At 45.3% G+C, this 25,687-nt stretch overlaps 1 pseudogene across 1 annotated transcript in view; it reads right to left on the bottom strand.

Annotated features, from left to right (window-relative positions):
* The window catches only part of LOC146870136 (complement component receptor 1-like protein), a 796,036-nt pseudogene that overhangs the window by 542,333 nt on the left and 228,016 nt on the right, over positions 1–25,687 (bottom strand). The window contains exon 3 of the transcript XR_014978076.1: positions 18,183–18,300. The product of XR_014978076.1 is annotated as a complement component receptor 1-like protein (transcript). The remainder of the gene's footprint in view (positions 1–18,182; positions 18,301–25,687) is intronic.

The following is a 25,687-nucleotide window of genomic DNA, read 5'->3' as shown; positions in this document are numbered from 1 at the left end:
GTAGCCAGCATGAGAGCAATGCCAGGATAGGAGGGAGTGGTCTCTCACACCACTCCCAAGAGCCCTGGAAGCCTGTGCTTTCTCTGTGACAGCTGTGTTAGAGAGTTTTAAAATGTGCATGTCTGGCAGGCCGTCACAAGATGGCCAGCCAAAGAGAAATGCGCACTCTAAACCTAAGGTCACAGCTCGCTGCTGCGACTCAGCAGTAAAGGCCCCGCCCCATTCTGACACTGGGTTCAGAATGGGTGGATGAAAAATTGGTAATAAATTAACTTTATGACCATTTTATTTTTCATCATTGGGGCTTTCCCTGGGAGGAGGGGGGGAGGGGGGGGGGTCATTTTTGGGAGACGGATGACGCTCTTCCATTTAAATGGAGGAGTCACTCTTGGTATTAACGCCCTTGACTGCAGTTTTGGCTCTGTCAAGAGTGCAGCGGATGGTGGCATTTGAGATGGTTTTGCCTTCAGTAAGTAGCTGCTAGACATGCTGTTTGCATTGATCAGGGAAGTGTCAGAGGAGTTTCTCTAACATATCAGGCGAGTAAGCCGACAAAGTTAGCAATTCAACAGTGTGCAGCTCACACCGTCTTGGCCTCTTCATCAACCTTTTTACTCTCCTTGCCAGGAGGTGGGGTACAGTCCGCTGTACCCTGGGCACTAGAGTGTTTCAGTGCCATGTGGACAACGAGGGAGCTCGGTAGAACATGGTCACAGATGAAGGCGGGTCATAGGGTGAGGGTATGTATTTGCATTTTTGGTCGACCCTTGGTGTGATGACCCTAGCCTTGACCGGCTCTTTGAAGGTCTCAAGATCAGTCCTAAGCATTCCCTTCTGTAAGGTGAGGACATGGAGGATGCACTGTATTTTTGAAAGTGCTTCAACCAGAAATTCATTGACTTCCTGGATGACGTGCATATCTACTTAATGGAAAGTAGCTACCCTTTTTATAACTTCGGGGTACGAGGTAGTGCCATTCGGTGGGAAGGTTCTGCCGGGTACAGATCAGGGTATATATCACCCAGAGGATCAATATCATAGCCGACCTATGGGTCATCACTGGGCTTAGGATTGTGGCATTATAGGACTTCCATGTTTAAAATGGGCTGCCCTTCATCATAGGAAGAGTGCTGAGACCCCTGTGATGAAGTTGGAGGAGGTAACGTTGGGTGGTGGCAGTGAGAAAGAAAGAGGAGATAGAAGCAAAGGAAGAGGACGAGAAGGAGGAAGTTGAGAAGGGAGGGGTCTAGTGCCCCTGTCTTATGTATTTTGTGTCTTGGAGGAGGTGTGGGTTACAATGCAATTTGTTCCTCAAAGGAAAATTTCCTCTTCTTGGCAGCCTCTCCTGAGGCTTCGTTTAGAGCTTGGTAGAGATGTTCCCACTTTGTGGGTGAATTAATGCCGCTTCTGGCGACCATCCACTCCTGCAAGTACGAGTCGTTGGAGCCAGCCGTCGATGGTAATTTTAGTGCTAAGTGGATTCTCTGCATTGCTGGTGTCTTCAATGTTGAGGCATTTGGTGCCAATGGTGGCTTTGATGTTGAAGTGGACTTCAGTGCCAAGACCGGTCGACTCAGAGGAAGTCTGTTCTGTTTCATGTTGACAGAGCCTTACACAAAACTGTTAAAAACATTAACAGGAACCATGGTAATGGTGGTTCCTGGCAAAGCTTTATAAATGACAGCCAGCTTGGTTGTCATTTATAAATCTGGCGGGCGGTCCCTCCACCAGGGTGATGGAGTATTTTACTTGATCGCCCTGGTACAACAACGAGCCATATGCCAGACTATAAATCAGGCCCTAAGTGGGCTGACCGAAAGCCCACCCTCAGAATACTGTAAGCAAGAAGTCTGGGGGACAGATCAAGCTGTCAAGCCGAACATAAAAGTGCTGTTGGAAAATGGATGGTATCTTGTAACACAGGATCATAGTAGCAACAATACAAGAGAGAGATTTTCTACATGTCCAAGCATGAGGGGAGGGTACTTTTTATTAAAGTAGGTGCTACAAAAGTAGTTATTTTCTGAAGTGGCTATTGTACTGGTGGTTTGAAGTCTCCTTTCCTGTAGCAACATGGGCATTCCATGTCAAGTGTCACCAAAGTAGATCAGTGTTGGCCATTAAAACAAGCATTTACAATGCAATAGGTCTCCAATTGCGAGATTTTGAGCTACTGGCATTGTAAACCAGTCAGTCAGTCAAAAGCTTTAATATCGGCTGAAAACCATAAAAGCACATATATACAATAATTGAAATACGAACATAACATTATACAACAATGCTGGATGCTCAAAATACAGACATTACTCCTAAAATGGCTTAAAATAGAATATTAAAAACGTCATAAAATCGTATAGCTATTAAAATACAAAAATAGGGTCAGTCCCAGCGCTGGATAATGTTAAGGGTACCTTCTTAATAACAATAATTACAGTGGCTCAATTCAGACAATTTAACTTTTTTACATTTTGACGCCTCTTGTGCACCACATAGAGAAAAGGTATCTGGAGGTAGCAAACACAATCAAGGGGGTAGTATCATATTTTAAAATTCGAAATACCTACCTATAATCCCTGAGACCCCTAGTCTTACATAGTGGGACGATCCATTTAGCTCTGGACTTAGAGTAGAAAGGGCAGAAGAGAAGAATGTGCTGATCCGTCTCCTCTCCACTTTCTCAGGACAAGAGCTCGGTACATGGGGAACATTAGACCACTTGTTTGTCACAGCCCGCACCGGAAGTGTTCCGTGTCTAAATTGGACATATAACTTCTTTGCCAGTAAGGGCTGGATATCGTCCAGGAGTTTCTCAAATAAATAGTTTTCCTTGACCTCCAGAAATCTATTGGTCAACCTACCCAAAAAGGGATTTGATGTTATAAGAACCATTCGATATTGCTTGAGTGCGGCGACCTCTTGGTGGTCAGGGCACAAGTTTCCTCGGGGAAAAGCCACATGTCTCCCCTACCCAATGCATAACAGAGTTGCTTAACGTGTTTTAGCCAGGGGATTTTTCCCAGACCCCTTATGGTCAAAAAATCCCTTAGGTCCTCCCTAAAACTCAGAAGCTCTGGGGTAGACCAGAGTCGCCTCCAGTACAGCAAAGGGCGATTTGAGGTGATCTCGTGTATGGGGGCAAACCTAGATCTAACCGTAAAGGGATCAGGGGTGTGCTCTGGGGAAGTCTCAATAGGCGCCTGATTAAACTATTCTCAGTAGTAGACAGGGAGGTGGCGCTGACATGGCCCCATAGCTCTACCCCATAGAGCGCCCCACCTCTTGCCTGTGCTTTATAAATTTCCACTGGCGGACCCAAGGACTTAAATGAACACTCATTATAAACCTTTAGTATACCGCCAGACAATTGAGCAAGCTTCATATTTGCCTTAGCCATGTGCAACCCCCATTCCATCCTGTCGTTGAGTGTTACCCCTAAGTAGTCGAAAGTGGAGACTCTTTCCAACACGGAACCCTCCAAATGGAGGTCGGGGCAATTAGATGATTTTACATTAAAAACCATGTATTTGCTTTTGGAGAGATTAATCTCCAGATTTCTCGATCTACAAAAGGAGCAAAACGCCTCCAGTGTTCGCTGAATACCCATAAGGGATTTTGATAACAAAAGGGTATCATCAGCGTACATCAGGGCTGGTATCTTGCGGGCTGCTAAACTAGGAGAATCTAGATCCCTTGCTCCCATTAGATGTTCGATCAAACCGTTAAGGAACAAGGAAAAGAGCGTAGGGGCCAGCACGCACCCCTGCCTCACACCCCTTTCCACCGCAAAGGGAGCCGAAAGCTCCCTGTTCCTCCCATACCTCACCCTTCCAAAAGTGCCTTGGTGCAGACGTTTGAACAAATGGCACAGATATACCGGAGCACCCATCTCTAACAGTAACGACCAGAGCTTATCCCTCTGTACCAAGTCAAATGCAGATCGAAGATCCACAAAGATCAAGTAAATCTACCAGCCCCCATGGTCACTGTCTTCCAGTAGACCAGCTGGAGTCTGAACAATTGATCGATTGTGGAAACCTTGGCACGAAAGCCCGCTTGAAGGGAGGTAAGGATGTGATGTTCGTCCATCCAGCACTGCAACCTTGATAATAAAAGGCGGGCAAACAGTTTCTGCAAGGTGTCGATGAGGCTAATAGGGCGGTAATTAGCCGGGTCAAGTGGGGAAGCCTTCTTATGGATAGGAATGATTTCTGCACCCCACCAGGTTGGGGGGATCTCCATGGCATGTAAAATGGCATTAAAGTAAAGCAGAATATAGGGAACCCAAACCTTCTGTTCACTCAAAAATAGATCTTCAGGTATCCTATCCAAACCGGGAGCCTTCCCGGAAGAGAGACTTCTAAGGGCCGCCTGGATTTCGAGGATAGTGCAAGGTTGATAATCAGAATCCTTTACATCCGATAGCGCTAAAGCAGATGTATCCTTCATTGGTGAAGCCACGTCTGCTAGAGATGCGGTGTCCATGTGGGTGAAGAGAGGCTTAAAGTGGGCAATGCAAACCTCCTCACTCAGGTTAGGTATTATAGCGGACGACCCCTCTACCGAGCCTGATCTAACTAGGTTCCAGAAGGCCCTTCCAGGGCTTCTTTTATGCTATCCCATCTCAAGGCCTCCCATTCCGACTTGGACTCCAAGATTATACATTTATAGGTGTGTCTAGCCCCTCTAATACTCGACAGAGAACCTGTTTTAACCTCCCTAACGAGAGCACGTTTAGCCGCCCTACAGTTACTGTTAAACCATTGGGCCTGGATTTTTGCCCGTGGCTTTTTGTTCGCTGTAGTATAAAAATAGTCAGCCAGGGTAGAGAAAAGGTTGGAATGGATATACTCAAGCTCCTAGAAATAGGAAAGATCATAATTATCAACCGGGAGTTCGAAGGCCTCTGCTAGAGAGCTAGCAACATGTTGATATAACTCAGTTATTTTATCAGGAGATAGCACAAACTTGACCCACCTAATGCGTCTGCCCCTCGCCACTTTGATTAGATTCGAGTCGGCGAAAGTCTCCAACACCCCCAGTTCATGTTGGCGTCCCAATGTATGTTTTAATTCTAATGACAGAAGATTATGGTCACTATCTACCCTATTAATTACAGTGAAGGCCCTCATTTGGGACCAAAATTCCACATTGACCATTGAGCAGGAGAAAAGGAGGAGATGTAGAAATAATCTTCTGATGACACAGTCCACATTACCGTCAACATTAGCATCCTTAAGAACACTGCTACACTGCTGCGCAACATAACACAAACAGCACCCAGGATCAACACTTGCATTTAAACAGGAAAGGTCCTAAGCTCTGTCTTGAGAAAGGAAGGGTGACAGTGAGTCAACAATCAAGTCAGACAGCTCTTCAAAAACACCCAAAAAAGTGAAAGGATTAATGCCCTAATTCTGCATGAATACAGTAAATCACACTTATGACCAAATGCAGTACTAGAAGGGGAACTGGAGTAAGGCAAGCCTAGAAATGTCAACAACAACTGAACAGGAATGGATTAAATGGGAGCAAACAGGAGTTGTCTGCGATAAGCATTCAGTGGACAAGAAGGGACTAACTGTACAAATGGGGAACACGTGTGGCGGAGTCAGTATCTGAGGCAGAAGACATTGGCGGCCCGGTCACCGATCTGCACCTGGTAAATGGTTCTTCCATTCTAGACAGCCTGTGACAAGCTTGGAGGAGAGAGACAATCTAAGCAGCTTTCTAAACACAATAGGTGGATTAATAATTACAGGAATAGTTTCATTTTTTTCTGAAAATCGCCCATTCAGAAATATGAACTGTGAGGGGTGACATGGGTACCAAATTTGCCAATGTAGGGTGGTGGAAGCAATAGGGATAGTGCAATCACCGGCAAAACAGGAAGAACAATGCAGCTTTATTAATACTGCCCTGATTGTGAAAGTAAGAAAAACAATTGATTTTATGTATGTTCTACATTACATTATGGATGGGGCAACAAATGTATAGGGGTGCATGCTTCACCCTTAAAATATGTGAAAAAAGGCTATAGAATAAAAGCGGTGGAGGTGAGGCAAAAACATCAGTGAGGCACAGAGTTAAACATTAATACACCACTGTACCTGTGAGCACTAGAACAGTCACAGATAAAAGTGTGAATTTGTAAAGAGTAATAACATAGGGCTAACAGTCTACAAAGAGGAATTGCAGGAGTCCTTATGAAAAAATCCCTTATAGAGAGAGGGTGAGAGCATGAATGTGAATCCTTTCTTCCTTCATTTCTTGATGATTGGAGCAAGAAACAGATGAACAGCTTTGGTAAAGTGGGATGTGGAGAAGTGGAAGAACAATTGTTACTTACCTGTAAACAGGTGGTTCTCCAGTATTGGTGTCTTTCATAGATTCACATGCTTGAATATTCCCCGTCGTCGGAGTGGGAGTCCCACGGTAAATAATATAGCAATATATACAGTGATAATATATATATATATATATACCTATACATACGTAATCATATAAAAACAGAGATATAAGCATATAATAACCTCAAGAATGTCCCTATATGAAATTTCCATAGAGATACATGGAAAGAGAAAAAAGACATTCGCAGTCTATCTCTGTCATTATGTTAGTCCGAACTCCGGCCAATCAGGCGCCAGCTCCTCTCTAGAACCTTCTCCTCAGAGCTCCTCAAGTCAGATTTTCGTAGCACCATAGTGACTCAGAGTGTATGAGGAGAAGAGAGCCTCTGAAGGGAGGAGGGAGGGTCGCATATGAATCTATGAAAGACACCAATACTGGAGAACCACCTGTTTACAGGTAAGTAACAATTGTTCTTCTCCAGTATTGGGGTGTCTTTCATAGATTCACATGCTTGAATATAGAATAGCTAGCAGTAACAATATCATTGTTTCCATGATCACACAGCTTCGAAATTGTAATGACAATCAATCTTCTTATGCATATGACAGTACTGAATAACTGTAAAGTATAAATGCATCATTATGTCAATTATAAATGGAAACAATATGGAGGAGGGAAGGAAGAGGCTCATCTTATTTAAAAAGATTGCGAAGCACTGCCTGCCCAACTGCAGCATCCTCCTCGTTTAAAGTTGTCAAGCAATAGTGTCTTGTAAACGTGTGTCTGCTCGACCACGTAGCTGCTCTGCAGCTCTGATGCAAAGGCACTCCAGCAAATAAAGCAGTTGAGGAAGACATTGCTCTGGTGGAGTGAGCCCTCACTGGTGACTGCAATGGCTTGTTTGCCTTTTGATGGCAGAAGACGATGGCAGCTGAAAACTTAACGTGCAATAGTTGGTTTCGTCACTGGACGACCCTTGTGAAAGCGTCCATAAGCTATGAATAGTTGATCAGTCCTTCGTAAAGCAGCCCTTCTGCTGATGTAGAATGTTAAACATCGTTTCACATCCAGGGAATGTAATCTCTGCTCCGCAGGAGTTTGCGGATAGCAAAGAAAGTTCTTAAAATCACTGGTTCGTTAATATGACAGTCTGAAGGCACCTTCAGCAAGAAAATTGGATTTGTACGCAATACTACAGAATCTGTTTTGAACTGTAGGAAAAAAGGTGGATTTATTGTAAATGCATGAATGTCACGGACGCGACGTGAAGACGTTAGCGCCCGAAGAAAAGCCACCTTCCATGTTAGATACTACAACTTGACCTTGTAAATCGGTTCGTACGGTGGTCTCATTAGTTGAACCAATACGATGTTCAGATGCCACAATGGAGGAGGGCGTCTAACAGGAGGAAATTTGCAAAATAACCCCTAGACGAATTGATGGATAATCCTTGAAGAACAAAGGGAAGTTGAACCATCCTGACGGAAACGGAAAATTGCCGCCAGAAAAAAAAAAAAACCCTAAAGGTTGCATTAGAGAACCCGGAGTTAGCTAAATGCAAGAAGAACGGTAACAATTGTTCTGGTGTGGAGTGAAAACGGGTGCACCCCATTAGATGCACACCAGTGGAGAACCCTTTTCCACTTTAATTTGTACGTTTTCACCGTAGAAGGAGCCCTCGCCTGAGCTAAAAATGTCTCTACAGTCCTGTGGAATATCCAAATGGGCAAATTCACAGTGCTCAGGTTCCAAGCTGATAAGCTCAGTGAGGAGGGATTCGGATGACAAATTTTCCCCTTGTCCATCGTGAGAAGATCTGCACGAGGATGTAGAATGATTGGTTCGCATTGAGACAGTAGGAGTAGTTCTGAGAACCATGCCTGCCGAGGTCAACGGGGGGCTATAGAAGTAGATGGCAAGGTTGCCTCCGCATCTTCCACAGAAGCTCGAGGTACGAGTGGGATTGGGGGAAGAAAAAACGTAGTCAAACAGATCGTACCAGTCCATCAAAAAGGCATTGCCCAGAGATCTTTTGTGGGGATGCCAGCTTGTGTAATCTCGGCATTTCCGGTTCTCTAGTGTGGCAAAGAGATCCAGCTGTGGGCTACCCCATCGTTGAAATATCCTCTCTAGAGTTGGTTGATGCAACTCCCATTCGTGGGTCGATGAGGAGGACCTGGTCAGGGAATCCGCCAGGATATTGGATACCCCCGGTCGATTAACTGCTGCATATCGTGATGCAATGGTTGACAGACCAATCCCAAATCGACTGAGCTAGTCGAGACAGTTTCGGAGATTTTATCCTGCCCTGCTTGTTTATATAGTGCATGCAGGTTGTATAGTCTGTCTGTATCAGGACTGATTCTCCTTGGATTAAAGGATGAAAAGCTTTGAGAGCCAGCAATATATAGCCATGAGATCCAACCTGTAGAAGTGCCAGGTTTCTTGACATATTGACCATTTTCCCTTTATTGATAAATCCTCCAAATGAGCACCCCCTCCTTCCAGAGAGGCGTCTGTTATTGTCATGTCTGGTACCATTGTCAGAAAAGAAATGCCTTCCGTTAGATTTAACGGTTGCGTCCACTACCTTTGCGCCAACTTCATCCGATCTGTGACGTTTACAACATCGTTTATAGAACCTGTAACCTGGCGTTCTTGGACATCCAGTACTCCTTGGATGGGGCGTGTCTGTAATCTGTAATGAGGGATCAATGCAATGCATGATGACGCCATTTTCAGAAAAGGACTTCAATATTCTTACAGAAACGGGTCTTTTTGATCTGATAAGGGTTACCAGTCGGAGAATTTTTTTTTTTTTTTTTTTTTGAAGACGGTCTTGGGAGAGAAGTGCCCTTGCTGACACTGTCTAAAGATGCTCCCAGAAAATCCGTGCGATAAGAAGGCTGTAGATGGGACTTTGTGGTATTTATGGAGAGCCCTAAGGCGCGAAAACACCTCCTGTCAAAGATGTGTGTGTTGTAGAAGTTGAACTTTTGATTGTGATTTTAGGAGATAGTCGTCCAGAAATGGAAAGATCTGAATACCCTGGAACGTAGGACGCTAGCACAGGGGCTAGCACCCTTGTAAACACTCGAGGGGCCGAGCGTAGTCCGAATGGTAAACTTTGAACTGGAAAAAACCCCTCGACCCACTCGAAAACGAAGAAATTTCCGATGTTGTCGTAGTATGGAGATATGTAAATATGCATCTTGGAGGTCGATTGTTTCCATGAAATCTCCTTGTGAAAATAATCGCAAGATCTCTACATGCGTTCGCCTACGAAAAGAATGTTTCTTTAGATACCTGCTGAGAGCCCTCAGATCTAGAATGGGCTTCCATTCCCCCTTCCTTTTAGTGATAAGGAAGAATCGGGAATAAATCCTTTCCCTCTTTTGAGATCTTGGTACTACTCCTATGGCTCCCTTGTGTTATAGAAATTGAACTTGTTGTAACAGTTCTTCGATATGAGCCTGTGGCAGTCCGGTAGGTGGTGTGGGTGAAGGGAATTCGATGAACTCCAAAGTGTGACCTCTTTCTATAATTTCCAAAACCCAACGGTTCCTTGTATGGAGGACCATTGAAAATAGTACCGATAGATTCGATCTCCAATTTTCTGGGACTGATGGAAGTCATGTCTCTTAGGAGTGTAACCCTTGTAAGAGGATTTTCCTCTGTAAGCCTTGGAAGATTGCTGTCGAGAAGTTTGCTGTTGGTTAGAGGAATATCGGTTTGAACCCTGGTTATAAGGTCGATATTGATTGATTCCTCTTCGAAAATTAGAGGAGGTGCCGCGTCCGCGTGCACCCCGAAAGGGTTGTTTTCAAAATTGCAATGTGCCCAGAGAGCGAGCAGTATTTGTATCTTTCTTTATCGATTGGAGAGCTTCATCCACCTGATCTCCGAATAAACCTCTTCTTCGTCATATGCCATGGTCTTTGACGGTTCCGGCAGTTGCTCAACTAGTGTTGACATATCCGCCCATACTTGACGGTCCTAACGACCCAGGATGGCCAAAGCATTAGCTGCTCTCACCATGGTGGAAGCCATCGAAGAGAATTTTCACCCTATGGCATCCAAACGACATCCACCACGATCAGGTGGTGCAGTGATCGTAGATGCAGGGCTTCTAGCCCGGCGTGCCTGTGTGACTACAGAATCTGGCTTCGCTTGACCAGTGAGGCACGCTGGTGCTCCTAATGGTGATTTGTACCTTTTTCTCCAATCTAGGCACCCGTGCTGGAGGACTATGAGGCCTCCATAATCCTTTTTGCCTTCCTCCCCAATACATTCGATTATAGGGATTGTATGTGTTTGTTTAACAGGCTGATCTTCGAAATCGTACAGGAAATAATCCTTCGTTAATTTGAACGTTAGTGCTGTCCTATCCCTTAACTGGTGGAACTTGCATATCAACAGGTGGTGAGTCACCAGGTAGCACCGGAGAGGGAAATGGTGTTTGGGCATGATAGTTATCCCACTCCGCCATACCATCATCATCATCATCAGCATCGCCACCATCATCGAGAATCTCACGATCTCCTGAGGAACTTCTTCTTCTTCTTCAGTATCATGAGGAGGTACTGTCCGAGTTGAAGAATGTTTCAGCGGTACTGTAGGTATTACCACAGAAAGTATTGGAGCCGGTACCGGTTCCGATATAGTTGTTGGCACCACTGGAGTAAGCGGAACCACAGACACTTGTGGTGATAAAGGAAAAACCGCCGATTATAGTTGTCACAACTGATTCAGCTAAACTTTCTTCTGAATCTTGATCTGAGTCAGTGGTAAAACAATGGTGAAGGAAGGCGGGAATCCTCCACCGATATAACCTCACCCGACATTGTCAAGTACTCGGTGGTAATGGTAATAAAGGAACAGCAGCAAAGGACGAAGTAGTCGCTGTATATTCACCGATGAGACTGCAGTTGACGGGCTCTGAGGCATAGAAGGCTATTGAAGAGATCTTCGTAGACGGAATCGTCGACGGAACCATCGTCGACGGAACCACCATCGAAAGATTCATTGCCGACAGAACCATTGTCGACGGAATCATCATCGACGGAACCACCGTAGACGGAACCACCGTAGACGGAACCACCGTAGGCAGAACCACCGTAAACGGAACCACCGTAGACGGAATCATCGTCGACGGAATCATCGTCGACGGAATCATCGTCGACGGAGCCACCGTCGACAGAGCCATCGTAGACGGAGCCATCGTCGACGGAGCCATCGTCGACGGAGCCATCGTCGACGGAATCATCGTCGACGGAATCATCGTCGACGGAGCCATCGTCGACGGAGCCATCGTAGACGGAGCCATCGTAGACGGAGCCATCGTAGACGGAGCCACCGTAGACGGAGCCACCGTAGACGGAGCCATCGTAGACGGAGCCATCGTAGACGGAGCCATCGTAGACGATGAAGCCATCTTTGAGAAACTGGAAAGTTGAAAACCTCACTAGCCTGAGAACTATGTCTCGTGGGCGACAGCAGTATTCAAAGAAGAAGAAGTGGCAGATGTCATAGTCAGAGACATTTTCTTCTTTTTAAGGAAAGGAGTAGGTAACTCCTGTACACTACTGCGTTTTGAGGCTGTGTGGGAAAACAGCCAGAAGTAAAGTTTTCTACCTCAGAAAATTACTTCATCTTTATCCTTAAGTCTCTGGAGCCACAACAAGAGACGGCCTTCCCTGTCTTTCAGAGATTTTTGTAGAAAAATTCTACAGAATTTACATTCACCCACTTCATGGTTAGGGTAAAGACAGTAAATACACTTACTGTGTGGATCTTCTGAGAATAACGTAGCTTTCCACAAAAGAACAAGGTCTAAACAAAGACTTCTACTTGAAGTCATCCTGAAGAGAAAAAACTGAGCAGAGCTCAGGGAGACTCCCTTTCACACGACGTGCGGTAGAAAATCTGAGGTGAGGAGCTCTGAGGAGAAGGTTCTAGAGAGGAGCTGGCGCCTGATTGGCCGGAGTTCGGACTAACATAATGACAGAGATAGACTGGGAATGTCTTTTTTCTCTTTCCATGTATCTCTATGGAAATTTCATATAGGGACATTCTTGAGGTTATTATATGCTTATATCTCTGTTTTTATATGATTACGTATGTATAGGTATATATATATATATATATATTATCACTGTATATATTGCTATATTATTTACCGTGGGACTCCCACTCCGACGACGGGGAATATTCAAGCATGTGAATCTATGAAAGACACCCCAATACTGGAGAACTATGAACTTTATCACTGTCTATATAGTGAGAGGTGTGGGCCAGGATGGGACATACCCCAAGTGAAACCAGCTGAGGGGGAATAGGGGTTGGAGAATCCTGTAGATCAGTCTACTTAATTTTTCAAAATGTCCAATCCACTGTCTCACCTCATATCCAGCAGCCAACTGCTCCCACCACAGCCTCTCACTATTCAGGACAATCAACAAATATTCCCAAGAAGAAAGACATCTTTGCAGTGCACAGCCTTAGCATGGTAGTATGTTGTGCCAGGTTAGATGCCTTCCTCAAGGCTTCCATGTAATGCCGAGCACTAGCACCAGGGTCCTCTAGCCCGGGAGGGCTGATCTATTTTTTACTTCATCATTTTTGGGAATGGGACTAAATGAGATTTAGCAGCCCTTGATGCCAGGTCTCTAGATTATCCCATTAAATGCTGGACATTCTGCTAGGTGTCTCGAGAAGCAGAGTGCCACAGGGACTTATGGCTCTTAAGTGACTCCAACCTGTGCATGCAAAATAACGGCACAGCAGAATTAAGTTAATGCTTACCATTGCCCATGACAGAAATCCAAGGGCTACCAGCAGTCTGCTGTTTTCCAACGCCCTTTTCTCCTTTTTAGGTCTCGCCTAGCGTTGCAGCGCGAATGCGCTGCTTTTGCTTTGCGAGGCATGCAGTATATACTGCAGTGTGGAAGCTTTGTGGAAGCTCCACCCACTCTCTGCCCATTGGCTTTTGTCTCAAATGCTGCCTTCCGATTGGTTTGATGCTTGTTAGTCCCTCCTCATTCATCATTTGTATCCTTCCACGGCTATTGGCCCCTTTACTCCTAACACTATTTTCCTCCCTGTCTCCCCACCCGATCGCCCCCTCCCTCAGTCTGACTTCTCCCCCTCCCCCGCCCCCCCCCCCCACTCCCGTTCATGTTTTTTTTGCCTGCTGGCATTTCCGTTTTCATCTTTATTATTGCCACTTTGAAATATGCGAGTTCAAGATGCGTGCTGTACAAAAACGTCTTGTGTTTAATTAACTAGATTTGAATGTTACTCTAAATATAATAAGACTCTAGGCAACATTTGGGGTATGCATGGCAACTGACGCCTCTTAGTTCACAAATGGCATTGTTGTCAGGCGGGAGGAGCGGCAGTGTTTTAACTCATGCTTAAAACAAGCACTTTTAATAACTTCCTCTCAATTCAGTGCTATAATCTTGTGTACTGAGGTGACGCACTAAAGAAATGCACTTTTTTGAAATCTGAAGGGACATTATCGCACATTTACATCATGTTTACTGTATGATTAACATGCCGATCATTTTCACGGCTCGCCCACTGGCTCGGATATGCTTGACTAGTCTCCGGCTCTACCTGCTAATTAATATATTGGCTCGAGCACCTCTAACAAAGAGAGATGAATGGATACATGACAGTGAGCCCGGTAGATGGTAGAGATATAGACTGGTGCAGACAAACAGGCAAAGTCAGTCTCCATTGTCTCACATCAGAATCATCACTTTCAATAACCTGGAAGTCTGCCGGCAACTCCTGCATGCCCCAACCTCATCAGTCTGTAGAAGCGCTGGGATCCCTAGCCTCTCCGGGCGGGCACCTAAGCTTTCCGGGTGCCTTCACACTCAGGATAAATGAATACATTTTGTCCTGTGCTTTAATCGCCCCTCTGTGAGCACTGTCTGGTAGATGGAGCTCTGTGTTAATAAACACATTCAGAGAGGTGGTTTTGTACAAACAAACAACAGTCACAATACCGTACGTTTTGAACGTGTAGTTAAATACCTGCTCATCGAGTACCTCATTGGCTGATCATTCCATCGCACTACCAAAATTACATTTGGACACATTTGCTCAACTGTAAAACACTCCCTTCTATGGGTCATTTAACAACTCGGGGCTTTGGGGTTAGGTAACCTACTTTGGATGCTGTGTAAAAGAGTAAAATAAATGCAATGAAACTAAGCAACCAGTACTGTCTAAAACACTGTGAAAACTGACACGCATTCTGGCATTTTGTTTAGTTAATGTCGATTTTCTCATAGATGCGAGTAAAGTACACTTAATATCTTAATGAAATCTGCACACTTTTAACTAATAGCACCGGGCGACCTTTGACAACTAGGCAATGTATACATTTTCATGTACCCCCGAAGCCCCCTGCCCTCCGCCCCCTTGGCAAACTTCATTGCCTCCCAGTGTTTGGGGGATAACCAAGATGCAGGAGAGTGAGTCAAATAGTATAGAAAATGAAAGAGACGCCGGGATTCGGATTCACATGCTCCGACCGCGTTGGTTAGTCTGTAAGAACCACTTTTATTAATGAATTTCGCACTAGTAAAGCACCACGGTGTGCATGTGTGGCGACACTTCACCCATGAGGTACGTGCCAAGCAATTGTTGACACAATCCACACTTTGTGTCTTTTTCAATATATTTATTACGAAGTGCAGGACCTTTCCAAGGGATTTTGCACACTACATACATTCACTCCAAAAATAAAACGTGTAGGTAAAAAACATTGCTATTTACAATGTCAATAGCTCTAACTCACAAATGCGAGACCGATTTGCATTGCAAATGCTTGTTCTTCTCAGGTCAACGTTGACAGACAACAATTGCAGGCAGATAACAATAGGCGAGGATATGGTTTCTGAGCGAGGCAGGGGACTCTCCAGTTCACTAACCTATAAATCAGAACTGTAGTGATGTGTATGGTGCCAATAAACTGTGGGCTACTCAATCACCCGAGGAATCCTGAAGAGCACAGACATTTTGGACCTTGGGTCCAAAGACTCACTCAAAGGGCTGCTTGCAGCTATATGTAGCTCCGCACCATCACCATTGTCATAAATGAAGGCTTGGTCTGAAAATGAAGTGCAGAGGGAGAAGTCATCCTGATGGCCATCTTCCAGTTCCTGCAAATCAGCTGACCAGTCAGCCATAAGCAGACATCTGCCAAAGGGAAACAGAAGAGCAGCTCTTGGACAAAAGAGACTGACATAAGTATCACCCTAGGGAACCCATAAGAAAGCCCCATTCACCTACCACTCGACTTTTAATCTAAAAATAGCAAACCCTTGCCTACATAATGGGAACCAAGAGAGAACTTCATGACTAAAACAGGGCCGGGAATAACTCAAAGTGCTAAGGCAGACGGAGGGTGAACTCAGAATCAAGCCAAAATGGGACTAAGGGGGAAAAGGGGAACAGCTACCATTTATTTATGGTTCACCAGAAAGGTCACAACCTCACAATTAGAGAGGGAATGGGAGTGAAACCCCTACTTCTCCTGAATCATGTAAGAAAACACAGGAGGAGATCAGAAGAAAGAGTGCAGCTGTGGCTCAAAACAACAAGCGACGTCTCTCAGGACACTGTAACAGAATGTGGTACTAAGAGGTCTCTGGATAAGCTAAAGTCACGAGATCACAAAGAATGCATCACTCCTGCCCTGAAGGCTATGAATCATGGCCAGGGGCAGCCTCAGGCGCGGGGAAACTCAAAAACAGCTTATGGCTAGAAAGTGCTAAGTTGCACCTTATGGATGCCACTGATGAACTAGAACTTAAGATCCAACCCCCAGTTGTCCAATGCAGTAGCTTATTTGTAAAGCCAGAAGCCTAATTGAATCAACAAAAAAGAGCACCAAGAGACCATGAACAATCGAATGAGGCAAGGTCTCAAATAAAGTCGGTAGTACAGGCAAAGGTTGTATGATGCTTCAACATACCTAGCTCCTGTGAATGTGACAAGGTAGTTGTCAGGGGAAAAAAACACAACACTTAGAAGCCATAAATTCAAACAACCTACCTGAAGTGGATCCACAAAGGACAAGACGTCAGCTTCAAACAGACCTGTCCTTGAAGACTTGGTTTCAGAGAAACCCATAGTATCGTCCTCACGACTGTAATACATAGGGAAGATGCCAAACTCTGAATCCAAAAATAGCAAAGTCCCAGCTCGGAAATGTTTATGGAAGAAACAACCAAAGGACCTGTTGGGGAAGGCACCTTGGAGACAAGGTATAAAAAACCCATGCATTGATGCAAAAGAATATAGTTCACAGCTAAACACTGGTGCCAGAGTCTCCTCAGGGATTCCTGTGGCAAGCAGGCATAATTTTGCAGAGGGACCCTGAAAGGTTTCTCATCAAAAGCCTGGAAGAGCCTCTCAGTTGATGGTTTGAAACATGAGTACTATTCTGCAATGTACTACAACCTAATGTATGTGATAGACCTTCATGGCCGTGATGTACCACCAAAAACATACATAAAATTTGTTATTAAAAAAAAAAAGCCTGGAAGAGCCTGAGCAGAAACCCATGGCAAGTCTGACGGAGTGATTTGTGGGTCAAATCTAGGCAAACTCAGTGTAGCAAAGCCAGGTAGATCAAGGGACCCAGAGGGATTGCTGGACAGTTGGAGAGCAAAGTATTGAGATATCCCCTTCTACTGAAAGCAGAAAATTAACCCATGCCCAAAATTAACCATGCCAGCGAAGGCCAGCCAGAAGTCCAAGAGTAGTCAAAGACTATAGGATACAGATATGGTGAAAAGAACACTTGGTAAAACACAAACCATACATCAGCAAAGTGGCTATCCTCAAAGCAAGACATGCCAAGAGAAGTGGATAAAACATTGCAGCAGGAAAGATGTTTCTTGGGGAGGAAAAACTATTGTAATGATAGGCCCTAAAGTCTCAATGCGGGAACAATGCATGCCGGGCCACCATAGGCTCTACACTATGTCAGGTCCGGTCTTGTATTTCGGGTTTTGCACCCTACCTGGGCCCCGTGACCCAATGATTAGATTCAGCAGGATACCTTGTGTACGACAAGATGTGGTTTTGGAGGGCAGCTTGTACAAGGCAGTTGTTAGGCCTCAATATATTCAGCATGGTCATTATGTGGTTCTTATTGGGAGCTTTATGCAATCCCAGTATTTAGCTCACAGGGAACCCTGAGTGAAGCCAGATAAGCAACCTAGTGTAATACATTGAGTAAAAAGTGTTTTGATCCCACAGATATCCTCGTTCAAGACCCAATAAGTAGCACAGTGCCTTGAATGACGCTCAGCTCATCAACACACATTAGAGAGACAGGCCCAGCAAAAAATGTCAGCGGCCCTTGATCGAACTCCAGTATTTGGCCTAAAAAACACCTTAGATTCAAAGGCCTGGTAAAGGATGCTAAGAACGCCGCAACTGTCACCTAACAAACCACACATAAGGATTGATTGATAGGCCAACATGTTCTAAACCAAAAGGGGATCAAAATTAATGCAAAGCTAGAGTTTAGCAAAAATGACTTCCACCCACTTTGCAGCGAAAGGGACTGAGGAGTTAGCAGCAAAAGGAAGGGCGTCAGAAGGCAGAGACTGTCTACAGTGAGGTCATGCACTGTAACATCTTTCACATATTTTTTGCTGATCAGCTTTAACTCGTTCCTAAAGCATAGTAATCTGATTAATCTAGGGGAAGATGGACTAGATGTACCAGTAAATGATTTTATTGTTCTCTTTCCATCATAAGAAAATTGCTTGATAAAGTTAATATTGCTGTTGACTACTCACCCAGGGTTACAAAAGAATTTTGCTTCTGAACCAAATTTGGTATCCACCTCGCCATTAACATCATAATCATAATTTATACTTCCATCCGTCGGTTCTCCAGGATTACCACAATCTCTCCCTAGAATTCAAAGACATTATAGCGTAACAAAAGTAAACTTTTGTTGCATTGTTTTCACAAAAGGAGCATCTATCTTAAAATTACATAAAGGACCATAAATGTAATGGTATGCAATTATTACAACAGGAGATACCTGAGTCAAGGCAAACCAACCAAAGCTAGAGTAAATAAGCATTGGCAAAGCGAATCGGTGTGGCCTTTCAGATTGCTACTGGTACCTCAAGTACTAAATGTCCCTTCCGAGTCAGAAAAAACTGTGTGACCTCTTTAACAAGACTGTAGCCCTTCAGAACTTTACTAGATGGCCCTCTTAAGTCCGAAGCAACTGCTTAAGAAATCTGTCCCAATGCTGCAATAACTCATGTTGTTACTAAATGTCCCTCCGAGTATGATCAGGGCGGTTTCTAAGTGTTTTGCCGCCCTAGGCGAGAATTGGAAAATGCCGCCCCCTCCCTTTTACTACCATCACTCTCTCCCCCTGTCATCCAGGCTAAGTGTCCTCTGCAGTTTTTCAATCTCTATACACTTTCATTCTTTCTCTTCCAAAGTCTCTCTGAAATGGCCCATAAGCACGCCATGTTGGTGCGTTTTTAAACTCTACAGAAACATCACAGTCTTCAGGAATGCAATATAGAGAAAAACATGTGAAATGTAAACAGGCGTTGCGTCGGTGTCAGGGATTGCCTTTAGGGTGTTAGTTATTCTTCAGCAATCGTTTAGCACTCTTTGAGAACTTCAACTGCCAGTTACAGTGGCCGCTCTGCTCGTTTTGCTGCAGAGTAGACTGGCCTTGGTGTACAACGATCTGCTCTCTGAGTCAGAGCGGCTGCTTGGGAACGAAATTATGCTTGGGACGGGGGAAGGGGGCTCCACTGACTGCCAGGAGGCCCTTCGGTTTTTTGTGATGCAGGGCCCAGGGGAATAAAAAAAGCATCTTGCCAACACTCAGCCTAGCGCAGCTCAGGAAAAAGAACCAAAAAGCCCGTTTCAACCTGGAATCTCTACACTGCATGTGCATAGAAGTGACTGGCTGGGGTGCCTTGCCAGCACTTAAAACGGAAGGCGAGGCACCACCAGATCTGCGTGGGGGCTGCAGCCAGTGCCCCATTTGGGTTGTGATCCGGATCATGTTGTTCTCCTCCATATGTTGAACAGCACACGAGGAAAGCCTGTGGGGCAGCTCCGACAGGGGGCAGCTTAATTGATCACAGGTTTTGATCTGGGCTTGTTGTGATGCTAAAATAATAATGTGATAAACATGCCAGCACTCACCTCTCTGAGCAGGGCCCAGCTCAAATCTATGTGACACACCATTGATTCAGTCACAGTCAAGAATCTGTCAAGAATCTGCTGCGGGATGTTTAAGTTCGGCAGCAGCCAAAAGCCAGCAGCAAGTAGCTCCCTCTGCTACAGGCTGCCAGGCAGCAGGTTCCTGCTCTCGACGGGGAGTCTGAGTTAGCCAGTGCCGATGGTGGTCGGGTTAACCTGAGAGAGCCGCGGGATCCATTACACCACCCCAGCGGTAGTGCACTGCAAACAGCGTACCCACTGCAGCTAAACTTCAAGTTGCAGCTATCGTTTTGGTGCATACGGAGACGGGGGCCGGCGGCAGAGGCCGATGCCAGAGGCAGCGCAAAGTGGGAACGAACTAAATAAAAAAGCTATGAAACACTGAGTTATTCCGAGTGTGCAGTGCTACACTCACAGAGAGTGGTAAAAGATAACAGGCTCACCGGAGTCTGAGGTTTTCTGTGGTAGGTCGGTGGTCTAGTAGAGGTCACGCACGCCTCACATTAGCAGTTCGCTGTGACGTCTTGCACACTAGTACCTCAGCCGGGTGACGTCAGGCATGGCTGTAGTCGTCAGCAAGTGACTCAGCAGCACCGCGGGCGGGAATTTTGCCGCAGGCTATTAGCGGCACATACGGCCCCCGCACGTGGCGCCTGACGTCACGTCACGTTGAATTGTAGAAGGCGCTACCCAGTGCGCTTTCGAGGTCGAAGGCCGTTCAAGAGGATTCCCAAACTCAGGTTTTTTGCCACCGCCCCCCTTTTGCTGCCCTAGGCGCCTGCCGAGTCTTGCCTAATGGTAGAAACGGCCCTGAGTATGATGGAACAACGCAGGTAAAAAAAAACTGCATGCCATTACCATGCATTATTAGTCTAGCTAAGGTAAGTATTAGTAAGGTAAGTCTAAAAACATATGTGCATATATATTTAATCTTTATCTTTTTTGGGGGGAGACTCCCCAAGCCCCCATACTTACCTTAAATGCATGGTAAAGGCATGCAAGGTAAAGGACTACACGTGGAAAAAACGTGCCTGACAGTACATGTGCGGTAAAGGCACTGCTATATAAAAAGCGAATTGTAAAGACTATTTTCCGTAAGATCCAACTGATTCAAATGTCCTTCACAAAGTTGATTGGGTGTGGCTTCAACATAAAAATGCACATATCCACTTTTGCTGCTTTAATAAAGCTTTGGTATTCTTTCATGAAGGTGAGTTCCGCAAGTCGTCACTAGGTGCCCCTCACAAGTCAAAGTACAAATGTATATTCTTTAGTGAAGGTACAGTTCCACAAGTCATTACTAGGTGTCCCTATCGAGTCAAATGCAAAAGTATTGAACTTCTTTCATGAAGCTGCAGTTCCACTAGTCATTACTAAGTGTCCCTATCGAGTCAGATGCAAAAGCATTGAAATTCTTAAATGAAGCTGCAGTTCCACCAGTGGTTATTAGGTGCCCCTCAAAAATCAAAAGAAAACTCATTGAAATTCTTACACAAAGCTGGAGTTTCACTAGTCATTACTAGGTGTCCCTTACAAGTCAAATTCAAAAGCACTGATAGTCTTTCGTGTAGATGCTATTCCACAAGTAAAATGCAAAAGCTTTGAAATTCTTACATCATCCTGCAGTTCTACTAGTCGCCACTAGGTGTCTTGAACCTGCCCTCTATGGGAGAAGGATTAATGCACCCTTGTGAATAACGACGTGCACCAAGCTGAGGGGGTGGTGGCTTTTGCATAGAAATTTGCATACACACATTTGACATTTTGACCAATGGGGCTCCTTGTCTATAGATTATTTGAGCTGGTTAATAGTAAGGACTGAGCATTGTAATTTACAATAAATGTCTTTTGAGTTACGAAAATATCTGATGTTGCAGAAATTGGGAGGAGTAAATATCTATTTTGTGATTTGACTATATTCTATAAATATATTTAAATATATAAGTATACATGTGCAAGGGCAAAATGCTGTCTCTCAAAGTGAAAGCATCCAATGGCTGGAGTCGGCTAGTCTGTTGATCTATACCTTTTGCTGGGGTAGGAGGGAGTATAATTTAAGTGACATGTCAACAGACCATTGGTGAAAGAACTCAGGGCTAAATCTGATAAGACTGCAAACTTGCCTATATTTAAAGTTTCATTTTAATTAAATTAAATATCAAACTGTACTACTAATGAAACAGCAACAACAACAGCACAGGCTTGACTCCTCAACAGTTAAGTGGAAACTAAATCTAAAGTTCTCATCGTGGAGTCACTGTCATTTATAGATAAACCACCTTCCAAAGATCCTTAAATGAGATTAAATATAAAGGGCAGACCGCTGCACGCCTCATGGGAATGAACACCATACACATTGGGCAGTCAACTTCAAAGGGCAAATCTTATTTATAGGTAAACATTTTCTCTACCGTGCAAAAAGAAAGTTCTTGCTAGGGGAAATTGCTCCCAGTGTTCATTTAACCCCTTCGATGCTCACGACGGAGCAGTTCCGTCATGAGCATTGGTTGGGCTGTGCTCATGACGGAACCGCTCCGTCATGGCACCCACCCATGGGGGAAGCGCTGGCGCTCCCCCCATGGGCAGCCCATCTAGCCCCCACAAAGGGGGATGGCAGCGGAAGAGTTTCCGTTGCCACCACCCGGCCCCCCCATGCAATCCCATGACATCAGCGTGCACAGCGCACGCCAACGTCATCAGGAAGCGCTGGACGTGCTGGAAACCATTTGTTTCCAGCGCGTCCAGGAGGAGCAGGCAAGTTGGTGTGCTCCGGTGGGGCGGCGGGGGGGGAGATTTTTTTATGTATTGAGGCATCGGGGGAGAGAAAAAAAGAGTATTTCCTCTCCCCTGATGTCTCAATACAGTATATTCCTCCAGCACGATCGCACACATCGTGGCGATCGTGCTGCAGGAATGCCCCCACTAAGCACCAGGGATTTTTTTCCAGTAAAAGAAAGCGACTCCTTGGGCAAGGGTCGCTTCCTACAGGGGGCAAATAAATTAAAGACTTTTCTGCCCCCCCTGGGGCCAGATTGCCTTTGTTTTTTGGCGTTTCTGGCCCCGGAGGGGGGGGGGGGGGGGGTCAGAAAAGCCCACTAGAGCCAGGGATCTTTTTTTTCTTTCTTTTTTTTTAATGGAAGCGGCCCCTTGGGGGAAGGGTCGCTTCATGGTCCCTCATTTTTTTTAAATGTGTATTGGCCAGTGTATTTGGCCTTTCTGCCCCCGGTGGGGGGGGGGGGTAGAATACCCCACTAGACACCAGGGAGTCCTTTTAATATGTAAAGGAAGCCTTAGGGGGCACATTTTTTAAAATACTTTTCTGCCCCCCCCTGGGGACTATTTGCCTTGGTTTTCAGTCACTCCTCACCATCCAATGCAAAGCCTCTGTAGCTCAGCTGTGCAGCCCACCTTAGAATACTGAACACCTATACATATGGCACTTGGAATCATAAGACATGCATGTGTTGGAGAATGTTACACGTAGACACTAGATCTATATCTAACTAGTGAGAATGAGACCTAGAAGCACTAGATAGGATTTTCAAGAAATGTGTTTTGAGGCATATTCATTTATTCACTATCAGCGAACAAACATGCTCAGATTACGAGTCTGGGTTTCCCGAACACCAGCCAAAGCATGATGCACTGTTAGTCAATTAGTGTGGGCATTAGTTACATTTTACTTCCAATCCACTCGTACTAGTCCACATATGTAAACAATAACACATGAACTTGTCTAGTGTAGTGATGTCACCAACATGGGGGTTACATTTGATTATCAAGGCCAGAACGCTCAATTCAAAATTGTTCACATTGCACCGTTCACTGATGAAGAGCCAGCCAAGTGCACCGCAAGGCCTCGAAATGTTGAATTTTATATCATAGTCTCTGAAGGCTTCGCGTTTTAATCTGCTTTTGAGATGTTGATGAATGAATGAATGAATGAATTTTGGGACTTCTATAGCGCATGGCTGCCCGGAAGCGTCCCAGCGCTGAGATTGCAGACAAACACCTGAGGGTAGAAGCAGACGGGGAGAGGGGAGAGGTTATTGCGGAAAGAGGTGGGTTTTGAGAAGTTTTCGGAATCTCATGTGATTAGGCTCAGACCGGAGTTGGATTGGAAGAGAATTCCAGAGGGTTGCGGCGATCACTGAAAAACGGCGTCCACCGGTTCGAGCTCTTTTAATTCGTTGGACCTTTGCCAAGTTGCCCTGCGCTGATCGTAAGGGTCTGTTAGGTAAGTATGGGCAGATCATAGATTTCAACATTGGGGGTCCTTGATTTTGCATGGCTCTGTGGGTGGTACATAAGGTTTTAAATTTGACCCTTTCTCGGATCGGCAGCCAGTGCAATGCCTTTAGGGCAGGTTTGGCTGAAACTCTGCGGGATGTTCCCGTGAGTATCCTTGCAGCGGCATTTTGTGTTCGCTGCAGGACATTGAGCGTAGCTTCAGGGGCGGCCAAAAAAAGGGCATTGCAGTAGTCTAATCTTGACAGTATTAGACCTTGCATGAGCATTTTTTGTGAGGTTGTGGGGAGTAGTGGAAGAATCTTCCTAGTTGATCGAAGTAGACCAACACAGGTGCCGGCTGTTTTTTTTGCCTGTGTTGTCATGGAGAGATTCTGTTCCAGCCAGAACCCTAGACTTTTAATTTCAGTCTTGGGCTGGGGGAGGGGTCCTAGGCATGAAGGCCACATCGCAATGGGGAGAGATGGTAGTTGTTGTCCCAGGAGCATAAGCTCGGTCTTTGAGCCGTTGAGCTTAAGCCTTGAATTGGACATCCAAACGTATATGCCTTCTAGGCAGTCATGGAGGTTTTTGATTTTTTCTTCTTCAAGTGAGAATGATACGATCATTTGGGTGTCGTCAGCGTAGGTGACGGCTTTTATCCCAAATGGGGTGACCACATCCTCCAGGGGGGCCATATATGTGTTAAAGAGTGTAGGGCTCAGTGAAGAGCCCTGTGGAACCCCGCACTGGAGGGAAAGAATATCTGATCGAACGTTCCCTTCACAAACCTGGAAGGTACGGTTTTCTAGGAAAGATGAGAGCCAACAGAGTGCAGTGCCTCTCACTCCTAGCTCAGATAGTCGTTGGATAAGGATCTTGTGGTCCACCGTATCAAATGCAGCGCTTAGATCCAGGAGGAGCAGTAAAACCGATCCCCCTGAATCCAAGATGCATCTGGCCTCCTCTACCACTTTCAGGAGGGCTGTCTCGGTCCCCTGGCCTGGACGGAAGCCTGTTTGTGAGGATCGAAGGAGATTATTGGATTCGAGGAAGGCTGACAATTGCTGGTTGACTGCCTTCTCTGCGATCTTACTCATGCCAGGCAAGAGGGAGATCGGTCGGAGGTTGGATAGATCTGAGGGGTCGTGGCCTGGTTTTTTCTGTAATGCCTTGACCATGGCATGCTTCCAGCTGGGGGGGACCACTCCTTGGCGCAGCGATGTGTTAATAAGGTTGGAGGCCAGGTGAGAGATGGTAGGTCCAACTTGTTTTAGGATTCGAATGGGAGCAGGGTCGTTGGGGGAACCACTTTTCAGGTCTGAGAGGGCTTTCAAGAAGTCCTCATTGGACAGTTGATTGAAGCTGTCCAGGGTTGGTCTCGGGGTGGGGGGAGGGGGGGCAATAGGGGGGTTGTTGTCTGCTTTGGGCGGAAGTGATTGCAGAATGTTAATGATCTTGTTCTGGAAAAAGCCTGCTATTTGGTTGCATCTGGCAACTGAGGGTTGTTGAAAAGAGGGGGGGTTGGGTATTTTGAGAAGTTCTTTGACTATTTTGTAAGTCTCTCGGGATGAGCTGGATGCAGTTTTAATTTTTTTGTCAAAGAAGGAGATTTGGGCTGATTTTCGCGCTGCTTTGTAGGTCCTCATTGCTGTTTTATACTCTTCCTTGATAAGGGGGTCCCACTTTTTCCTCCACTTTCTCTCATGGATTTTGCAGATTTTTCGAAGGTTCCTGAGTTCTTGTGAGTACCATGGAGATTTAAAGGAGTTATTTTTCTTTTTTAGATCTTGTTTAGGGGCGATTATATCCAGAGTGGAAGTGACCCAACTGGTGAAGTTCTCGTCTGCTTTTACCGGGTCGGGGAGTG

This window comes from Triturus cristatus, chromosome 1_1 (genome assembly GCF_964204655.1).
Source record: "Triturus cristatus chromosome 1_1, aTriCri1.1, whole genome shotgun sequence".
NCBI lineage: Eukaryota > Metazoa > Chordata > Amphibia > Caudata > Salamandridae > Triturus > Triturus cristatus.
This window is presented reverse-complemented; position numbering and strand designations above follow the sequence as displayed.